Below are 18,018 nucleotides of genomic sequence, written 5' to 3'. Positions count from 1 at the left end.
CCCTTTTGAAAAAAGGGTGAGTACCCCCAACCACTCCTGCTTCACCCCAATCCTCACCCCCCTCCCAGCCAGGCACTCCCAGCCCCCCTGCTTTAACCCAACCTCCCAATCCCCCCTCCAGAGCCAGGCACCCTCACCCCCACTGTTGTCCAATGCTGATGGCTCACTGGAGCCACTGCCACCACCATCACTACTGCCACGTGCTTCTCCCTTGAAGTGCCGGAGTGGGATGCATGTGCACAGAGACGCACAGCACTCTTGTGGCTCCAAGCATTTTATTGTTCAAAGCGGTGCGTGCGGTTCAGGTGTGATACTCCTTGGACTTCTGTCGTGTCCCTGGGTTGGCAGCCTGCCAGCGGAGCGGGGAGGCATCCCAAGGCAAGCTCTGTGGCCAGGTCTTACCCAGGGAGCTCTTGTCAGGGGGTGCAGTAGACCGCCCAGAGGAGTCAGTGGCGGCAGTGACCAGAGCCACAAATGACTCCTTAAGGAGCCACATGCGGCTCTAGAGCTGCAGGTTGCCCACCCCTGTCCTAGGACGGGGTGGGCAACCTGCGACCTATTGGAACAAAAAGCAGTCAAGTAGCACTTTAAAGACTAGCAAAATAGTTTATTAGGTGAGCTTTTGTGGGACAGACCCACTTCTTCAGACCATAGCCAGACCAGAACAGACTCAATATTTAAGAGACAGAGAACCAAAAACAGTAAGTAAGGAGGACACATCAGAAAAAGATAATCAAGGTGAGCAAATCAGAGAGTGGAGGGGTGGGGGGAAGGTCAAGAATTAGATTGAGCCAAGTATGCAGACGAGCCCCTATAGTGACTCAGAAAGTTCCCATCATGATTTAAACCATGTGTTAATGTGCCGAATTTGAATATAAAAGCCAAATTCGGCACATTAACACATGGTTTAAATCGTGATGGGAACTTTCTGAGTCACTATAGGGGCTCGTCTGCATACTTGGCTCAGTCTAATTCTTGACCTTCCCCCCACCCCTCCACTCTCTGATTTGTTCACCTTGATTATCTTTTTCTGATTTGTCCTCCTTGCTTACTGTTTTTGGTTCTCTGTCTCTTAAATATCGAGTCTGTTCTGGTCTGGCTATGGTCTGAAGAAGTGGGTCTGTCCCACGAAAGCTCACCTAATAAACTATTTTGCTAGTCTTTAAAGTGCTACTTGACTGCTTTTTGTTTTGCTGGTGTATAGACTAGCACGGCTTCCTCTCTGTTACTATGTGACCTATTGGGTTTCTGTGTGTGGCTCATGAGACATTTCATTTATCATTGCCCATAGAAAGGGTTTCCAGATTCTATTGGTTTCCATCCACGTAGCCTTTTTCCTACAAGTATAATTATGGTGACACACACATAAAGCAAGGCTATGTGAAGTGAGGCGCAGGCTGACTGCACACAACACTGACTGTAGAAGCTGTGTTCTCCTTCTGTATTCAATCAAGCACTGCTAAGGTGCAATTGGCATATCTTGCAAATTCTAGGTACACGAGCACAGTAAGCAAAAACACCTTATCCCAGGACACTGTCTTTATTATGACAATCTTGTGGACCACTGAGAGGAAGGACGGCCTCTCATGCAGCCCACTCAATAGCCTAAGTCGCCCATCACTGCACTATGACTTGAAGATGTAAAATGGCTTTGCCCGTTATGAAGAGAAGACCTACCAAGTTTCCCCATAAAACTCCTGATGATGCCTGAAGATCTCTGTCAGTATATTGCCAAGCTGCAAAGTGAGTTTCTCCTGGACACTTATGTGGCCCTACCACAGATTCTTGAGAGCACTGAGAGGATTCTGCCAGTCTTACACTCAAACCCAAAGACTCACATGGGTGCAGAACAGTCACAGAGAGGTGGCCATGTGAATTTACATCTTCACGAAACAAAAACGCAGTCACAGAGCACTTTTAAGGCTCACAAAATAATTTATTAGGTGATGAGCTTTCGTGGAGCAGACCCACTTCTTCAGATCTGGAAATAGTGCTGAAAATGAACTGGCATGATGAATATATAACAGAGAAATAGGCAAAAAAAAAAAAAAGAAATGAAAACAGATAAATCAGCTGGGGTGGTGGTGAAGGGTAGGGAGGAGGGGAAGAAAATTACTTACTCCAACTCACTTAAGTGTGAAAACTTGGTGCTCACATGAGTGCCAACCCCAAGCATTCAAAACTCATGAATCACGTGATAGGTTTAAAAATGATGAAACTTTAAATAATAAATTGAGGGTTCTTTTTATTTAGCTTTTGCTTTGAGCCTTTGGGGTTTGTGTTTTAAGCTCTTCTTTGGAAACCCGAGGGAAAGAAACCTGAAAGCTGAGGTTAATCACATCATCAGTTGACTCCAGGAGTTGGAGCTTTAAGAAAAAACACCAAACATCACACGACCCATGATAATATCATAATAGCTGGCAACACTATCTTATCACTTGTGTGCAAAATTCTGCTGTTGGATGTTCATGTAGGTCATGCCAACAACAGGAGATGTGGGGACTCGTCCAAGACAGACTGTGGCTTAGTTTGTTATTTGTTTTTCTTTACAGCAGCGGCTTCTTTCTAAGTGGCTGTCAACCTCCTCTTTATGAAAAAACAAACAAACATATAATGTATGTCACCTCAGCTCCACACACTTTGTGAAGGTTCAGCAGATTCATTTCAGAGTGAAACTAGGAATCACGTGATGTGCAACAAAGGAGGATTTATTTTAAATGTTTTTTGTTTGTTTCTACATGTTAAGTAATCTGCTTCTTCTCTAGCCTACCTCTTTAGCTTTCAATTAATTGTTTTTTTGGATGAATCACGGCTTGTGAGGGTGATTTGTAAATGTTTATAAGCAGGTCTGAAAGGTCAATTATGGAACACAGAACTAAAAAGTGAACATCCCAGAAGAACAGCCTTTGTGTGGAATTTGACTGCTGTGTACACTTCTGACACCAAGAAGGTGAGAACCAAATCATATGTTCTTGGGAAGGAAGCCACAACAGCCTTTCTGCTTAGCTCCTCCACAAGGCATTTCTTTATGCTGAGCATACCAATGCTCATTCAAGTTCTCTGTTTCAACATATGCCCTTTGTTTGCTCTCTTCTCCTTCTTGATATAAGGCTACAGTAATGAGGTAGGTACTCTAGCATTGCTGTTTCCTTTTCCTTGTAAACTCTTGTTTTCAAGGGCTTACAGTAGGGCCACGTTGATGGGTCTGATTCTCATCTTTTTCAGAACAGTTTTTTCCAGCGTATTTCCACATTGCTCCTAATTTACACTGCAGTAAGTAGGAGAAGAATTAGGCCCACTGAATTTAGGCCCCCAAAGACCTCAGGCAGGACACACAGCTGCACTGCTGTGATCTGTCGATGGAAGTCACTGTCGCAAGAGATTTCCTGACAAAACTTCTGTCCACTTATTGCGGCCACACACAAAAGCCAACCAAGAGAGCACTTTGCTCTGTCAGCAAAGCTGCTGGACTGTCTGGCCACTCTCCAACAAAACAGGCACCCGGAGGCACAGCAGACAGGGCTGCCCATTGAGCTGGATGCCCCGTCTGTTGAGAGAAGGCCCCCCCAGAGTGTCCACACAGCTTTTTGTCAACAGAATCTGTTGAGGGCAGCGTTATGCCTCATGGCCGGAAAGCAGAGCGCTGTCAGCGAAAGTGCTGAGTTTCGTCAACAAACTGCTGACAAAATGCATTGTGTGCGTGAAGTTCCACCGGGATTTTGTCGGCAAAAAACGCTAATGTAACCATAGCTGCAGAATGGGACCTTGTTACATGTGAAAAACGGTAACATTTGTCATGAAAGTTAATGAAAAGACCCCTACATTTGTCATTTTAAAGGCACCATAAAAATTCAAGAAGTTTAATGGCGTTTGCAACTTGCTCACAGCAGTGACTTGCAAAAAATCTTTATAAAATGGAATTTTGCTAACAAGGGCCACTGTGGTGGCTGGAGGATCTGGAGCGTCTGGAGAGTAGAGCTAATTTAAAATTGTGTTTGCAGAACTGGGATCTTCTTTGACCTGCATGTTCTGAAATAAAAGTTCCACTCATTAGTCATTTTTGTGTACTTTCCTAATAATTGGTTAAGAGTTAAGGTTTTCAAATAAGTACTTGTGTCAGAAGGCAGGCCTATGTGGCAGCATGGTCAGACCAAGGTTACTGGAGAGTTCAGCAGCTAAAATGACTATGAAAAATAAGTGTCAGTGTTTATTTACAAGCTCATATGCACCCTAATTTAATTTACTTTTTGTCTGCAGTGTGACCTTCCACCTATGTTTTTGTGACTTGCCTATTTTGGGGGATGTACTTCAAAATCAATCTAATGCCTGGACAACCCTTAAATATAATCCATAGTGCAAAATTAAACAACTCACTCACTATTAGTCTTTTCTCTTTCCATCTCTTTCTTTTTTAGTCTTACTCCACTTTGGTCTGTCCTTGTCGTTCACACTGCTTCCTCCTATCGGGGCATCATGGGATGCTCATGGAGTGGTACTCAACCTTTTCAGTAACATGGCACTCTTCAATGAGACAAACCATTCCAAGGCACACCCACGTTTCTTCAGCAGAATCGATTGCTCATACATGTCACATTTACTATGGTTACAGTCTTGGAGAGGGTTGCAACATAGCGGTGCACACATCAAGGGTCAAATGGGATCTCGCGTAATTGAGTAATCACGGAAATGTTCGATTATGCACAGAGCGGGAGGCAGGAACAGAGAGCAGGCTCCCCCTCCCGACAGCCCACTGGAGCCAGGACGTGGCATTTACACTGCATTCCGGCTCCAACAGGCTCCCATCCTCCCTCTCCTCTTGCCACAGCAGGGAATGGGGGTTGGCTCTTCACCAGCCTGTCCAGGCTGGGAAGCAGCATTTCAGCTGCCACCCAGCATGAACGGACTCCTGTGGGGTTGGTATTTCCCCTTGCAGTGGCTCTGCAAAGAGCCACCGCTGGGAAGAAATTGATTGACCCCCTGCCAGCTGAGACTCTTGCAGTCATTCCATTTGAGCCCCAGCTGTCACATGGTTCGTCAGTCCCCTCCCCCGCACCAACCATGGCAGTGCAAAGAGCTGTGGCGAGGGAATATTGATTAAATTTCATGGCACACTCGGACAGTTCTCATGGAACACCAATGTGCCGTGGCACAGCGGTTGAAACCCACTGAGCTAGCGCACAGAGCATCATGGTAGTTTCACAGTGCAGCTTCACTTATTATGGACACCAACTGTCAGTAGCATCTATTTACATAGTTGGTTGCCTGCAGCTGACTAAGTTGAAGGAGACCCTACCAACCATGAAGCCCATGTCTTTCAGATCCGTAACACAAATGGGAGGACTACATAGAAATTCAGACAGCAACATCCTCTGTCCCATACCACGGATCTTCTATAGCATGTATTCCTACATCCCCATCTGCAACTGTTAGCAAGTGGTCTGAAAAGCAAAGCTTCAACAGTGCCTAAGTAGTGAACTCATACACATTATGTGATACCTCCTCTGATCACTGAGTCTGTGCTCAAAACAAACAGCCTGCTGAGAAGTTACTTTTCCTGAGCTACAGTAAACTGAAAAGTTTGCATTCTGATGCATTCTAGCTGACTCGCCCCCACAACGTGACGGAACATAGTGACTCTTATCAAGCCAATGAAAAGGTCGTAACTATGTGCATGCACGTAATAGCAGCAGAAGAGAATTACGTAAATTGAAAAAAGTAGGTGAAGTTTGAGTAAAGCACAAAGAGGATATATCTGTGAGTGATCAGAAGCTGATCTGTTAATTTTAGAATCATAAAATGCTAAGGGCTAGAAGAGACCTCAGGAGGTTATCGAGTCCAGCCCCCTGCCCAAAGCAGGATTAATGCTAACTAAATCATCCCATTCAGAACTCTGTCAAGGTGGGACATAAAAACCTCTATGGATGGAAATTCCATGACCTTTCTTGGTAACACATTCCAGTGCTTCACCACTCTCCCAGTGAAAAAGTTTTTCCTCACTGCCAAGCTAGACTCCTGCACTGTAATCTGAGACCAATGCTCCTTGTTCTGCCTTCCCTCAGTACTGAGAACAGCCTCTCTCCATCCTCTCTAGAGCCTCCTTTCAGGGAGCTGAAGGCTGATATCAAATCACCCCTCACTCTTCTCTTCTGCAAACTAAATAAGCCCAAATCCCTCATTCGCTACTTGTAGGTCATGTGCTCCAGCCCCCTAATTATTTGGTTGCCCTCCGCTGCACCCTCTCCAATGGATCCACATCTTTTCTGGCCCAGAACAGGATGCAATACTCCAGATGCATGCTCACCAGTGCTGAATAAAGGGGAGTAAAACCTCTCTAGAAAGAGCATTTCCAGCAGACCTAATGCACACCAATACGTCATTAGCATTCTTGGCTACAAGGGCACACTGTTGACTCAGACCCAGCCTCTGATCCACTGTAATCCCAACCTCCTTTTCTGCTGCACTACTACTTAGCCATTCAGTCCACAGCCTGCAACAATGCTCGGGATTCTTCCATCCCAAGTGCAGGACTCAGCACCTGTCCCTGTCGAACCTTGTCAGGTTTTTTTTGGCCCAGTCCTCCAATTTCTCTAGGTCACTCTGGACCCTGTCCCTACCCTCCAATGTATCTACCTGTTTCCCTAGTTTACCGTCATCCACAAATGTGTTGAGGGTGCAAACCATCCTGTCATCTAGTGCATTAATAAATAATTTGAACAACACCAGTCTTGGAACAGATCCTTGGGGCACTCCACTTGCAAATGATCACCAACCAGAAATCTAGCGATTGATCAATACCTGTTGGGCCTGATCATGTAGCGAGCTTTCTTTCCACCTTACAGTCCATTTATTCAATCTATACGTCCTTAATTTATAGGCAAGAATATCGTGGGAGAGTGTATCAAAAGCTGCGTATCTAAAGAGTGTATCTAAAGTCAAGGTATAGTGCATCCACTGACTTCCCCATGTCCAGACAGCCAGTTACCTTATCACAGAAGCTAATCAGATTAGTCAGGTCTGACTTGCCCTTGGTGAATCCATGTTGTCTATTCCTGATCACTTTCCCCTCTTTCAGGTGCTTCAAAATGGATCGTCCTTCTTTCCTTTTCTGAAGATGGGCACTCTATTTGCCTTTTTCCAGTCACCTGGGACCTCTCCCAATCTCCATGACATCTCAAGTATAACGGCCAAAAGCTCTGCAATGACATTGCCAATTCCCTCAGTACCCTTGGATGCATTAAGTCTGGACCCAGGGATTTGTGTATGTCTAGCTTTTCCAAATAGCTCTTAACCTGTTCTTTCCCCATCAAGGGCTGCCCACCTCCTTTCCCTACTGCATTGCCTAGTGAAGTAGTCTGGGAGCTGACCTAGTTTGTGAAGACACAGGCAAAAGAAGCATTGAATACTTTCGCTTTTCCCACCTCACCTGTCACTAGGTTACCTCCCCTCATCCACTAAAGGCCCCACACCCTCCCTGGTCACCCTCTTATTCTAACATGTATGTAGAAACCTTTCATGTTACCCTTCACACTCCTTGCTAGCTGCCATTCCCTTGTGCTTTCACCTTCCTGATTACTCCCCTGCATTCTCAAGTAATATGTTTATACCCCTCCTTAGTCACCTGTCCAAGCTACCACTGCTTATAAGCTTCCTTTTTTCAGCTCGCCAAGGATGTCCCCGGTAAGCCAAGCTGGTTGCCTGCCATATTTGCTTTTCTTAACTGTGCATCGGGATGGTTTGTTCCTGTGCCTTCAGTAAGGCACGGGTGTGCAAAGTGAGAGGGGTGCCCCCTGGGGGGGGACACGTTAACTTTTGTAAGGCGGCACAGCACAAGTGCTTAACCAATCGTGAAGGCAGAAGATCTCGCGTCTCTTGCGTGTGTCGCCTGCTTGCTTGAAAGGGGTAGGTGAAGGCATTACTGGCAGCAGCAGCAGCTTCTCTAACTCTCCCCTGCTGTTAAGCCAGGAACGTGTCAGCCCTGCTGCCTCCTCCTCCCCTGGGCTGCAACAGCTGCTGTTGGAGCTGACAGAGGATGTTTCATCCACCTGTTCCCGGCCAGTCCTTGTCGCGGCTGTGCAGCCTGCACCCAGGGGTACTCCACTCTCAGGCCCACCTGTTTGCTCTGGGTTCTCCTTCCCCCTTGCTCAGTGCCAGGGTCCGGCTTGCTGCGAGAGCTACTGGCCTGTAGGAGAGGCTGGTATGTATCTTTCCACAGGGCTTCTGCATGGAGCCCCTGAACTAGAGGCTTTGCTGGGTCTGTTGGTTTCAGGCTCCTTGTGCCCCAAGCAGCATGGCCAGCCCCCCCGCCAGCAGGCGCTGTAACAAAAACAGCAGGTGGCCTTTTCATCCAACGCTCACTTTCTCAGGCTTTTCTCTGCAACCTGCAAGAGTGAAACTGACTTTCATTAGCAAAAAAAGCATTGACCCTCCAATGATTCCACACTGGGGCTTGAAGAGGAGGCCCTGGCAGACTGATGGGCAGAGGGAACTGATAGCCTTCTCCTCTCTGCCTAGAACAGGGGTGTGCAAAGTGAGGGTGTCCCCCCTTGGGGGGCACGAAATTTCATAAGAGGCGTCAGTGTGATTGCCCGTCTCTGTGTCCTCTGCTGGCTCCTCCCCCGCCTCTGTGGTTTCTAAGTGAGACGGGGGTGTGGGGCACTGATTACAGGGACAAAAAAGTAGGCCTAATGTAAAAAAATTTGCACACCCCTGCAATAAGGCTTCTTTAAAATACTGCAGTTCTCCTGGACTCCTTTCCCCTTCACATTAGCCTCCCAGGGAGTCCTGCCCATCGGTTCCCTGAGGGAGTTGGTCTGCTTTTCTGAAATCCAAAGTCTGTATTTTACTGCTCTCCTTTCTTCTTTTTGTCAGGATCCTGAAATCTACCATCTTGTGATCACTGCAGCTCACGTTGCCTCCCAATTCTACTTTTCCTACTAGTTCCTCCCTGTTTATGAGCAGCAGGTCAAGCTGCACATGGCTCCTGGTCAGTTCCTTCAGCACTTGTACCAGGAAGTTATCCCCAACATTCTCCATAAACTTCCTGGATTGTCTGGTTACTGCTGTATTGGTCTCCCAATGGATGTCAGGGAGATTAAAGTCCCCCATCAGAACTAGGGCCTGTGATCTGCAACCGTCTCTCAGAAAACCTCATCTACCTCCTCCACCTGATCAAATGGCCTACAGCAGACACCAACCACAACATCACCTCTGCTGCTTCCACCTCTAAGCTTAACGTAAAGACTCTCAACAGGCTTTTCTCCTTCCACACACTGGAGCTCGGAGCAATTATACTGCTCTCTTACACGCAGCGCCACTCCTCCTCCTTTCTCCCCGCCTGTCCTTCCTGAACTGTTTATAACCTTCCATGACAGTGCTCCAGTTACGTGAGTCATCCCACCAAGTCTCCATTATTCCAATCACCTCATACTTCTTTTACTGTGCCAGGGCTTCTAATTCTTCCTGTTTCTTTTCCAGGCTTATTGCATTTGTGTACAAACACCCTAGATAATTTGCTGATTGGCCTACTTTCTCCTTCTGAATCAAGGGCCCTCCTTAGTTGTTTCTTCCATCTTGTGCTTCTTCCCAGTACCCCACTTACCTCAGGACTTATGTCAACATTCCCTGACAAACCTAGTTTAAAGCCCTCTTCACTATGTTGGCAAGCCTGCCCAAAAAGGTACTCTGTCCTCTCTTCATTAGGTGGATCCCATCTCTTTGTAGCAATCCTTGTGCCCGAAACAGAATCCCATGGTCAAAGAAACCAATGCCCTTTCTCTGACACCACCTGTGCAACCATGCATTTAATTCCATGATTCGTCCTTCAACAGGGAGGATTGATGAGAACACCAGTTGCACTCCAAATTCCTTGATCTTTCTTCCCAGTGCTACATAATCGGTGGTGATCTGCTCAAGTCATTCTTGACTGTATGATTAGCTCCTAGGTGGAGAAGGAGGAAGGGGTAATAATCTGAGGGTCTGATGAGTTTTAGAAGATTCAGTCACATCCTAGAGTCTAGCTCCTGGAAAGCAGCAAACTTCCCTAGATTCCAGGTCTGGACTTCCTTAAATATGGAATGCTTCTCAAATATGCATGCCATTCTTGTGCAGGGCCATGCTCATCATCTCTGTATCATTTCCATTTTAGTGTATGCGGCCCCGAAGCAAGCACATGATCATCTATCTATTCCTCCACCTCACTCCAATTTTGACTTAAAATGTGAATAGGATGGTTCCACAAGGGAGTTTAGAGACTGGAATAGTGAATTTTGTGTCCATAATGCAAGATGCAGGAACAGAATCTAGAGATGCTTGGTTCTCATTCCTGGTTCTTTGCACCCTGAAACAGTCACTATGGGGAGCACCACAAAGGTCATGTGCTCAGCCTTGAAAGCAAAGAGCCTCACTCAGAAAACTCTTTGGCCAGAGAAGGAACAACACCCAAGGGGTGATATACCCAGTCAGCTGCTGCTGGAAGAATGGTGACCATGACAGAATGTCTTGGATAGGAAACAGTGGGTTTTCTTAGGGTGGTTTCACATCTATGCAGGACATAACCAGAGAAAAAAATAGGTTTACAAATTAGGCTAATCAAAAACCTTCCTTTGAAACCTTTTCAGTGGAAAATTGGGATTTCGATTAAGTGAAATTTTTCATGAATAGTTTCTGCTGTCAGTGGAAAATTTCTAATTATAGTGAAAAACTGAAAAAACGGATAATTTTCAGACCAAGCAAAAGTCAAAATATTCCAGAACAGACACCGATTCTCTAACCAGCTCTATTAAAAATAAAAATGGATGGCAATTTTTCACCAGTCACATTATCCTAAACACAGTCTTCACTGAGCTCTTTCAAATGGATGAACTTTGTTGACTGCTGGAGGAGGATTCTAGGCTGTAACTTGTTGGATCATTATATCCAAAAATTGGCACTGTCCAAATTCAATTTGCTCATTGCTTTAGAGGTTATTCAAAGTTTCTCTGTAAAAGTTAACGTGGTCTGTGACAAGTGTAGTGTAGTTATTGGGATATTTACTGCAAGAATATATTGATTTAGTATCATAGAAAACTGTAAAGAAAAGCAAGCAGTGAGGAACCAACAGCTCAAGATAAGTTACTCTCTGATTAAATGTTACATTTTGAATGAAACAATGCCAAAACAATTAGCTTTGAAGATTCTACCTCTTGGACCCGGACAATTTATAGAGAACAGATTTTGACAGGCAAGGACCCAGGAAAGGACAAGAACAAAGGACGATAGCACTTTAAAAAGGAACTTCCTCTCAAGAAGTAGACAGTGTTTCAGGACTCGTTTAGGGAAAGCAGGGGTAATGGTAATCTTGCAAGAAAGAGAGACTTTCTCCAAATGCTTTTTTCCTACGGTTCAGGTAAGCAATACTATGGTTTAAAGCAGATAGCTGGTTACTATACTAACAACTAGCCATGGACTCCCCAAGGGAAGAACTAAATACCTGAATTCAGTGAGAACTGCTGGGTAATTGTGGAACTCCAACTCAGGTGAGGTGAAGGCAAATACCTGCCATGTAAGGGGAGCCCTGAACAATACCAAGAAGGGGACACAGATGTAGCTAGTCTTGGTTGTCTCAAGTATAGATGTTTTGATCTCATCCCAATATTCCCTTTGATTTGGTGGCAGAATTTTAGCACATGACTCATGGGAAGAAAGACCCCCAAAAAACCTTCCTCCAACATGTTACTGTATCCCTGCCTGGTCTTAGCTGCTGTACCTGTATAGGTTGAACCTCACAAATCCAGATTTCCCAAATCAGGCAACATCCATGCTCCGGCTTCATCAGCAACCCCAGGGGTGCTCCAGGGCTGGAGGACTAACGAGGAAAAAACAGTGGATGGGGACCAGCAGCATTCCCAGACCAAGGAAGAATGGTGCCCTCGGAAGCTAACAACCAGAGCAGGGCTGAGCTGGCCACTGGGAACAGAGGGCCCAGCATTGACCTCTCTTATTCTGGAAATTCCCTTGCTCAGGACAAGTGAGGTCCAAAGGTGCCAGACTGGGAAAGTTCAATCTATATTTTCTTTGCATATATGGAAGAAAGCTTTTTCTTTTGCTGGATACCAAAAGTAGTAATTTTGGAACTGTCTTGTGCAATAACAGCACTTCTGGAACTTTAATATATAGGTTAAGATTTCACCCTCATTTCTCCTGACTGGCACAAATCAATAAAATAACTACAAAATTATCTGTAATTACAGTTTGAATAATTTGCTTTTTCAAAAGTTAGCTTATTTACACAACAAAACTGGTGGTGGGGGGGTTTAAACGCTGGAATAAATTGCCTAGGGAGGTTTTGGAATCTCCATCACTGGAGATATCTAAGAGTGGTTTAGGCAGACATCTATCAGGGATGGTCTAGATGGTACTTGGTCCTGACATGACAATAGGAGACTGGACTTGATGACTTCTTGAGGTCCCTGTCAGTTCTGGTGTTCTATGATTCAATGATTATGTCAATCTATGTATTTCCACTAGAAAATTATATTACAATGTCCCAACCCAACATTTTATGAACATCAGGCTAGGCACTTGCTCAAGAATATCCTGAATTTCAAATCTGGGTGTCTGACAAGAAAAGATGGTCAATACAATTTTTTAAACCTCTAATAGCTGCCAGAGTAGTGAGGCTGCTAGAAAGTAAAGCACCCCGCAGTTCTCTTTGGCTGTTCTAGGTCCCAGAAAGATTAAAATAGCTGGTGCTTCCAACTACCAAAACAAAGGAACTTCTTAAGTGTTGGCCAAGACCAACCTAGCAGAAACTGGGTGTCATTTCCCAGGTGCTCGAAGTTCCTTAAAGCAAAGGATGAATTGCACAGTGACTTGATACTTTATTCTAAACATCATGGAGCATAACTGCACTAAATTGACTTTGTGGGGACCCACATTGTACTGATGTAAATGGTCACCATCCTATTCCTGTGCAGCAAAGCACTGTATTTTGGGTTTACAGACCAGAAAAGTTTGCATGACAGTAGCACAGGCTGATAGAAAGACTTTAGGTCTTGTCTATATCAGACTGAATTTTCCACCACCAAATACATACATCTTCCTCCTTTCTGTCTTTCCATCACAGGCTATCCAAAAACCACAGAGACCTGGTGTGAGTGATGTGGCAGGAAGAAGGCTATCTTATACTTCCATGCCTATAGTAGTGGGCAGGAAGCATTGGTAGGGGTGTCAGATATCTAAATATCTTAAGGAGAACGGGTTTCTTTTGTACTTTGTCATTGTGTTGCACTACAATGCAGGACAAGGCAACTGGAAATATGTCACCTTTTGACATGTAAATATTTCCTTGAGGATAAAGTCTCCATCAGGCAGATGGCTAATTTCTTTGCTCTAACTTAATTCTCCAGTGCTCCAGCGTTATTAAGATGTTGTCCTCCTGGAGGCAAACCCTAACTGCTGTCAAATGTTTAGAGGCAAAAGTGGCGTCTACATATCATTCAAGTGTTGCTACTGCACTGTGAATTAAGCAGTAGCATCAGCAACAACAAAATGATTACACTAGCAAATGATCCAGGCTCACAGCTGCAGTTTCAGTAAATGCAGGACCCCAAATAAAGGCAGGAATTCTGATGTGTTTCACTGATCCAGCTGAACCAGCTTCCCAGTGTGCAGGGATTTCTCTTCCACTAATCATTCCCAAATCTTCCTACTGAAGACAAAGGTGCATTTTCCTTTGTCCCTACCAGCACAATCTCAGAGGCCATTCAGTATGAAATTGGCACTGAGCACAAAGCGAAGACACTGAGTTCCTCATTTGTCTTGTTCACGTGCAAAACATATTTTGGAGCTGGCTAGCTTCTTGCCTCCAGAAACCCTGCTGCCATTGAACAGACAGGTAATGCAAATGGCCGGATAGAGACCAGTGATAGTCAGTTATTGGTTGTCTGATTGGCTGCACATTCATCTTCAAATTATGCTGTGTGACAGCACAGGCTGCTGAACACCATTTTAACATGCAGGGTGACTCCTCGGGAGGCTCTTCATTATGCATTCAGCAGGCTATTTTCAGACTCCGCCAGGGAGCCCACTGGCTGTGTTTATCCTTTTCCACCTGGGCACAGGAAACAGTGCTGTGTCCCCCAGGGGGATAAATCTATTTCAAAACCCACACGATGATTCTCATACCCAGACAGAAATGGCCAGACGCATTGTGTGTTTCCATCAGAAATGAAATCCCCAAATCAGATATCGCTAAGTTAAAAAAAAAATGTTCAAACCCTGATCCTTTGACGGGAGGAGAGAAAATTCGATCCACCAACATGACGACTTTGCTTCTGCTGCCCCTGCGCCCAGCCTGTTACACCTCCAATATCCTGCTTCTAAAACTGTCTGATAAAATATTTTACTTGCTTCTCCAGTAACACTCCAAGCAGTCCTGGAGAGTCACAAGATGAACAGATTGAGGATGAGCATTGTGGCTCTTCAGACCTCTTGTACACTGCCCACAGCACAGCACAGTCAGCATTTGCAGTGAGGCTCCAGGGAGCTTTCTCCCTCCTCTCCGGCAGGATTTACTTCCACTTGCTAAGAATACATCATCTCCTGCCCTTTAGCAAATTTCATCAGTGAGCCATGCTGGTGACTTCCTGCGAACAGATTCATGCCCATGCACACATCTGCAAAGCAGCCTGACTGAACAGTGTAAAAACCACAATATCCTACCTCTTCTTCTTCTCTGCTTTACCTGTCCAACACTGATGGGGCAAAAGCCCTGCCAGCAAGCCAAGCCTCAGAGCTTTACTGGAGCTAACAGGACCATCACCAGCACATACACAACAAGTTATGGCTATAATTTGCTTTAGAGTACGTACTACAGAGGAACCTGAACTGGAGCCCACGCATTGCCCAAACCTGGACTTCTTAGACGTCAGCTCTCCAGCAAGGATCTGAATCCAAATCCAGACCCAGTTTCAGATCCAAACATTGTGATTTATTCTTGATTTTACAATGAACAGAAAGAAAATGCTCAAATGGAACAACCCTGAAACTCTGGGGCAGTTTGGCTCCAGAGCTGGACTGAATGCTGTGCACTATGCCCACTTCTAATTAGTATGTCTTTACATTTGTAGTGGGGCACACTGCAGGCACAGAGGGGTGACCATCTGTCCCGTTTTTACTTGCACAGTCCCTTATTTAAGCTGTCTCACACGCATCCTGACTTTTTTAAGAAAATGGGCAAGTTGTCCCATGTTTTGCGGGACTCCTATTCCTCGGCACCCAGTGTCTTGAGTGGCAGCCCCCGCTGCCAGGGGGAGCTCCTCCACTGGGAGGCTGCCCCATTCCCTGACACCTCACAGAGGCAGCCCCCGCTGCTGCCCCCATGACTGAGGAACCCTGACATGGGACAGCAGCTCCTCATCCCTGGAGGCTGGTGTCCTGTATTTGCTATAGGGCAATGTGGTCACTCGACTGATACACAGAAAGAAGACTCTGCTTGACTAGGACAGAAGCATCCCTCGCCATCTACAAATGTAAACTGATTATGAAACAAAACCTTGCGGGGGGTGGGTTTGCATTACAGCTGACACTTCTAGGGTTGGTGCCCAACAAGTTAGAAGGAACAGCTGTGAAACCAGCCATGTGGAAGGCCAATATAAGAGGCTGCAGAGACATTTCCATCTTGCTTCACTACTGATTGAATAACCGCAGGAAGACATCTAGGGGCAGATGCTTTGGTTTGGTAGGGCCACTTGATGTTGTGTGACCATTTGCCATAGTGACTATCACCCAACCCTGCAGGGAGGGAAAAGGGGGCATGGCAGAGAGGTTCCAGGGACAGAGTGAAGGTACACGGGAGCAGAGCTCCACAATGTCAGATTCTCCATTCATACGAGATTTGATGTGGACCTTATGATAATAGCAGAAGTTGGACTAGGCCCTCTTGTGCCTTTAATTTGTCCCAGGGTTTGGAGTTGAGGATTAGAGACCTGCAATTAGATCCCATGAGCGTCCATTCTCTCCATTTTCACACATCACAGCCATCCTGTTCCAAAACAGGAAAGTTCATTCCAGTGCAGCTTTATACAGCAAAAAAAAAAAAAAAAAATATTGCATTGCACTGCAGAGGAAAAACTGAGATCTTGGGAATCAAATTGTGGCATGCGCATCTCATGTGATTACAGCTGCCTGGACAGCAGTTATACCACGTATTTTAACTGCGCAAAGTTTGAAATCTTTCAACATCAAGAGGACTTTAATTACAACTATCATCTTAAAGTTATTCAGGGATACCCTCGAACACTGACAGGCAGAATGAGGTGTGTGAAACAAGCCAGGAAGTATAATATGGCTGTAGTACTAGCTTACGGGAACTGAGAAGGGATCCATTCTACAGACATATCCTATATACGCAGTTCTGCATCACTGTTAGAAATGCCATTACAAGTCTGAAGCCTTCTGTTTCAGTGCTTGTAAAGACCTCAGAAGAGGGTACAGCAGTGCCAGTATGCCATCCTGAATGAATCCAGTTGTGCTTCAAATTGTAGATTTACACCACCATCTACTAGAAGTGACTCTATATAGGGTATCACTTGAACCAGTGGTGAGCAAAGTGTGGGAAGGGCCCTCTGGGGATGGGAGCGTGATGTTTTGTGAGGAGGGCGAAGCACAACTGGCTGCTGGGTCTCAGGCTCATCCAACTCATTAAAAATGTTGAAATATGTTACTCTTTTTATGTCTGTGTAGTCACACTTAGATACCATTTAATAATTTTTTTACATTCTACATACTTATTTTCTTACACATGAAGAAGGGGTTTTTTCCTATGAACCTAACTGAAAGGTCCCTTGGTTTGGATTACATTAGACAGGTTGGAGGGGCCCTGCTAATTGCAGAGGCAAAACGTTAAATGTTTGCTCACCCCTGACATAAACTACAATGACAGTATTGAACCAAAGGTATATTTTAATGTATTTTAAAACACCTGAATATAGACTGTAATTTTACCTTGTTTCATCAGTACAGTGCCTGTAAAAGTACATCCACTTTTCAGTCCCAGTTCATCAGGCAGAATTGACAGCGTGACCTAAGGAGATGCTGCGAAGAACCAGTATGTCCCTTCAGATAAATCTCTGGACACTTGTTGGAGCCAATCAATTCTGCTCTCCAAGTGTCAGCTGGTAGCAGATATATCTGTCAATATCACAAGTGCTGGACTCACCAGGCAGGTTGCATTCACAGAAGGAAATTTAGCTCACCAATTGCTTACAGAACAAAAAATAAAAAAACCCAAAAAAAACCAATCCTGTAGTACCTTGAAGACTAACAATATAATTTATTAGGTGTTGATGTTTCGTGGGACAGACCCTCTTCTTTGGATCTGGAGAATCCCGATAACTGAGATGAAGAGTATTTAAAAGAAAGATAGAAAAAATAAATAAATAAAAACCAATGGATCAGCTGGATCGGACAGAAACAGGCAGAAGGGAGAAGAAAAAAGTTTCTGCAGGTGTCCATTAAATTACATGTGAGGCATGGGGTCACTGCGAATATCAAAGGTGGGGAAACTGCCCTTGTGATGTGTAAGGTAATTGATATCTTTGCTGAATTCATGGTGGTAAGTATCAAACTTGAGAATAAATTCCAATTCAGATGTCACCCTTTGGAATCTTGTGTTAAAGTCTCTGTATTAAAATGCACAACCAATAAGTGATGGATACTATGACCTGCTAAAATGAAATGCTCACTTACAGGTTTATGTGTATTCAGATTCCTAATGCCTGATTTGTGTCCATTCATTCTTTGAGGAACTGATTGTCCAGTTTGTCCAATACACATGGCAGAGGGACACTGTTAGCACATGATGGCATATCTCATATTAGCGGAAGTGCAGGAATATGAGTTCCTGATCATGCAATTGACGTGGTCAGGTCCAGCGATGGTGTCTCCGGTGTAAATATTTCTCTTCATCTCAGTTATTAGTTACCAGCATTTTCCAGATCTGAAGAAGTGGGTCTCTCCCACAAAAGCTCACCCCCTAAC

At 44.9% G+C, this 18,018-nt stretch overlaps 1 protein-coding gene and 1 non-coding gene across 2 annotated transcripts in view; both read right to left on the bottom strand.

The window, feature by feature from the left end:
• MAML3 (mastermind like transcriptional coactivator 3) overlaps positions 1-18,018 on the bottom strand; it is a 393,985-nt gene that overhangs the window by 51,574 nt on the left and 324,393 nt on the right. The window lies entirely within an intron of this gene.
• On the bottom strand, positions 10,063-10,168 carry LOC142012946 (U6 spliceosomal RNA). The gene has a single exon (XR_012645507.1). It is a non-coding gene; the product is annotated as a U6 spliceosomal RNA (small nuclear RNA).

This window comes from Carettochelys insculpta, chromosome 4, assembly GCF_033958435.1.
Source record: "Carettochelys insculpta isolate YL-2023 chromosome 4, ASM3395843v1, whole genome shotgun sequence".
Taxonomy (NCBI): domain Eukaryota; kingdom Metazoa; phylum Chordata; order Testudines; family Carettochelyidae; genus Carettochelys; species Carettochelys insculpta.
This window is presented reverse-complemented; position numbering and strand designations above follow the sequence as displayed.